This window comes from Limulus polyphemus, unplaced genomic scaffold (genome assembly GCF_000517525.1).
Source record: "Limulus polyphemus unplaced genomic scaffold, Limulus_polyphemus-2.1.2 Scaffold2632, whole genome shotgun sequence".
In the NCBI taxonomy this organism is placed as follows: Eukaryota; Metazoa; Arthropoda; class Merostomata; order Xiphosura; family Limulidae; genus Limulus; species Limulus polyphemus.
Genome location: NW_013668242.1, coordinates 108,213 through 112,496, shown reverse-complemented (window position 1 = coordinate 112,496; position 4,284 = coordinate 108,213). Strand labels below are relative to the sequence as shown.

General features: G+C 35.4%; 1 protein-coding gene across 4 annotated transcripts in view; it reads left to right on the top strand.

Moving 5' to 3' along the window:
• The window catches only part of LOC111087785 (extensin-like), a 48,971-nt gene that overhangs the window by 33,736 nt on the left and 10,951 nt on the right, over window positions 1-4,284 (top strand). The window contains exons 1-2 of one of the 4 annotated variants that reach the window (XM_022395687.1): window positions 628-738; window positions 996-1,099. The exons of 2 other annotated variants lie outside the window; for them this stretch is intronic. The gene's annotated coding sequence lies outside the window, so the exon portion shown is untranslated. Of the gene's footprint in view, window positions 1-627; window positions 739-995; window positions 1,100-4,284 lie in introns of those variants that run through there. One more of the 4 variants, XM_022395689.1, reaches the window with a different exon arrangement.

Here is a 4,284-nt window from a genome sequence, read left to right as displayed (position 1 = left end):
GAAAAATGGGGGTATTTCTAGGAGGAAACATGAGGAAATGGGGTATTTCTAGTAGGAAACATGAGAAAAATGGGGGTATTTCTAGGAGGAAACATGAGGAAATGGGGTATTTCTAGTAGGAAACATGAGAAAATGAGGGTATTTCTAGGAGGAAACATGAGAAAATGAGGGTATTTCTAGGAGGAAACATGAGAAAATGGGGGTATTTCCAGGAGGAAACATAAGAAAATGGGGGTATTTCTAGGAGGAAACATGAGAAAATGAGGGTATTTCTAGGAGGAAACATGAGAAAATGGGGGTATTTCTAGGAGGAAACAATATAAACGAGTTCTGTACTTTGACTTGTTTAACCATTTTATATGAGCAATATTGACCATGAATGAATATCTCACTTTACATAAACACTGATCAGTAAGGATTCACTGTATAGTCTCGACGTCAAGTTACGCTTTTCTAGCCTGTACTAGTTAACCGGCAGGTAAATAACTTCTTAGAGGAATACAACGCAAGGCACAATCTTGGCGCACGCGCGTGAGCACTTTACTGAAGACGAGCAGAGGTTGCTGGGAACTTCCTTTTATTAGAAAATTGAATGTTTACTGCTGGAGTGTATAAAGAACTCTAAACTTCAGCGTCCTTTAAGAGTAGATTGCTCATGAACTAACTTGAAAGACATTTAATCCCCCTCCATACCTGGCTGATACATTACAAACAAAATATCTTGAAGAAGAAGATTCCGTAAGTCTCATTTATTTATCTCCACAGCTGGAGCAAGAACTGACCAGATATTATATTGACATACTAAGTTCGCTAGCTACGGAGATTTAATGAATTTAAAAATACGCTCATTTCGAAGTGAATCTCTGAAATTCAATTTATCAAACTTTAAATCGTTTCGTTAAGAGATTTCGATCGCGACTTTTTAATCTTAAAACTAATTCTGTTATCAGAAGAAAAAAACAACAAACTATTTATCTATGTTTCTAATCTACTAGGTTTCTTTCATCAGAGTTATTAGGATAACATTAAATACTCTTACTCTGAGGATTTGAAAGGAATGCTTAAACACCTGGAAACTCACATATTACTCCACATTCTGGTAAGAATTATTTATCTGCGTTCTTGCTTAGAGAAAGTTACTGTTAAGTGTATATATGATCCTACTTCCTTATAAATATAGAAAATCATTTACATAATTAACATCTTATAATATAATTAGACAGTAATTAATGGATAATTTCATTTGCAATGTTTCACTGTTGATATAATTACGATAATAGTATTTTTTTCGACTGTTGATGAAAAAAACAATTTGAAGAGAAACTTTCCAGAATAAAGAAAAATAGAAAACTTTATTCATTGAATGCGGAAAAACGTACTATGTTTGAAGAAATGGTGTTTATAAGTCAGTTCACGAATGAAATTTGTCTAATCTCTTACAGCAAGATATTTCTCTGTAGATCCTGATCTGTAACTCACTAGGCGAGAGTTATATAAACAAAACATGTGTAGATCCTGATCTGTAACTCACTAGCCGAGAGTTATATAAACAAGATATTTCTCTGTAGATCCTGATCTGTAACTCACTAGCCGAGAGTTATATAAACAAAACATGTTTTTAAAAGACGCTCGTGGTTTCAGAACTAGAAATATAACTCATCGATCCTTTCAGCTTTTCTACTTCAGTTCTTAAAAACTGATTAGAAACTCAGAAGACTTAAGATGTACTTTTCGTAGACATAAGAGTTTAAAACATTTATCTAACGTGCTACGTATTAACTATAGTGGCTATTGTTATTCCAATTTTTTCTTTTAGGAACGTTTGTTTGTTTGTAACATCAGTATTGTATACCATGTATACTTCATTAAGGTTAATAACATCGTCTCCATTTTTTAATCTTAGACTGTATTTTTTTGCATATTTTTATTGTATAATGTGTTGTAATTCCTTACTATACGCTTTTTTTTATTCTGTGTTTCGTAACACAATAACTTATTACTGAATATGTCGAAACTTTTGCTACGCTTACATAATTTTCCTGGCAAGCTACAGTGTATCTCCGTTTGTCTAACAATATGGCAAGCTACAGTGTACATCTGTACACTGTAGCTTGCCATATTGTTAGACCAACGTAGGTACACTGTAGCTTGCCATATTGTTAGACCAACTTCCATTGGTCTAACAATATGGCAAGCTACAGTGTACTTCCATTGGTCTAACAATATGGCAAGCTACAGTGTACCTACGTTGGTACCAATATGGCATGCTACAGTGTACTTCCATTGGTCTAACAATATGGCAAGCTACAGTGTACTTCCATTGGTCTAACAATATGGCAAGCTACAGTGTACATCCGTTGGTCTAACAATATGGCAAGCTAGAGTGTACATCCATTGGTCTAACAATATGGCAAGCTACAGTGTACATCCGTTGGTCTAACAATATGGCAAGCTACAGTGTACATCCATTGGTCTAACGATATGGCAAGCTACAGTGCACTTCCATTGGTCTAACAATATGGCAAGCTACAGTGTACATCCGTTGGTCTAACAATATGACAAGCTACAGTGTACTTCCATTGGTCTAACAATATGGCAAGCTACAGTGTACATCCGTTGGTCTAACGATATGGCAAGCTACAGTGCACTTCCATTGGTCTAACAATATGGCAAGCTACAGTGTACATCCGTTGGTCTAACAATATGGCAAGCTACAGTGTACATCCGTTGGTCTAACAATATGGCAACTACAGTGTACTTCCATTGGTCTAACAATATGGCAAGCTACAGTGTACATCCGTTGGTCTAACAATATGGCAACTACAGTGTACCTACGTTGGTCTAACAATATGGCAAGCTACAGTGTACATCCGTTGGTCTAACAATATGACAAGTTACAGTGTACCTCCGTTGGTCTAACAAAATGGCAACCTACAGTGTACTTCCATTGGTCTAACAATATGACAAGCTACAGTGTATCTCCGTTGGTCTAACAAAATGGCAACCTACAGTGTACTTCCATTGGTCTAACAATATGGCAAGCTACAGTATACATCCGTTGGTCTAACAATATGGCAAGCTAGAGTGTACATCCATTGGTCTAACAATATGGCAAGCTACAGTGTATCTACATTGGTTTAACGGTATTCTAGTGGCCTATGTAGCTGGGGTCTGTGAAAAACAAGTTTTTTTTTGTTAATTTGCATCCAATGGTAAAAAAAAAGACAACTTTCATCTTCAGAGGTTTTGCCAAGTGTCGTCTGTTCCAGCTGAATCCCCGATGTTCAATATTAAATTCATGAGAAATGTTTACTATTTTTGTCTGCGATGTGCAACTATATGAAAAGTTATATAATGTAAACCAGAAACTAAAATGTGACTATTCTTCTGCTTGTTGCAGAAACAACTTTCAAGTTACAAAACAAGAAGCCGCTTCCTGTAAGTAGGGCGATAGGTCGTTCCATACATGATTCGTATTCGCTGTTGGATAACTCGGAATCCGTCAACTTGAGATTTAACTACTGTTGTTTAGGTGATGCTGGAACGGACAAAAGACACGAACCGTAACGTTCAAGGCCCTATTTTTTTATATATTACTGAGACGCTTGATTAGATCATGGTTAGGTTGTTACACAAGCACTAAAGCCTAATGTAAGATTGTTAATTCAATGGATTTTCAATCAAATGTCGTGAAATAAACATCGTAATAACGTCAATATAAACATCTGAACCAAAGAACTTAACAATGAGGCTGCGTACTTAGCATTTGTGTAAAAGTTTCTTTTGTTTGTTTGTCTGTTTTTTGAAGCAAAATATCATAAATATTGCATTCCTTCATAAAATATCCATATGTTAAAAATACGTTACCTCAGATACTTTTTATAGGTAATCTATGAAGAAGAAAAAATCACTCATGCAAGTCATTGATTATGACCTTAAATGTAGAATCATCCAAAATTATTTTAAATTTATTGTTACGTCTCTGTTCGTTTGTTAATTTCCCGTATAAATTCTTTCCGAGAAACTTCAGTGATACAAGTCCTTTCTTAACTGAAACTAGTTTATTATTTCTGGATACAAGTTTATAATACACAAAATTCCCACAGTCAATACGTTTGCAATCTCGATAATAAAACACACACTTTATATTACCGTCACTACCGCTCACTTGACTCAATTATCTGTCTCTATATATCTCTCTCTCTATCTGCAATTATTTGCTGGGCTTATATACTAAAATAGAGGGCGCCTGGTAAAGCCAGAGTTGCCAGGAACAGTCATGAT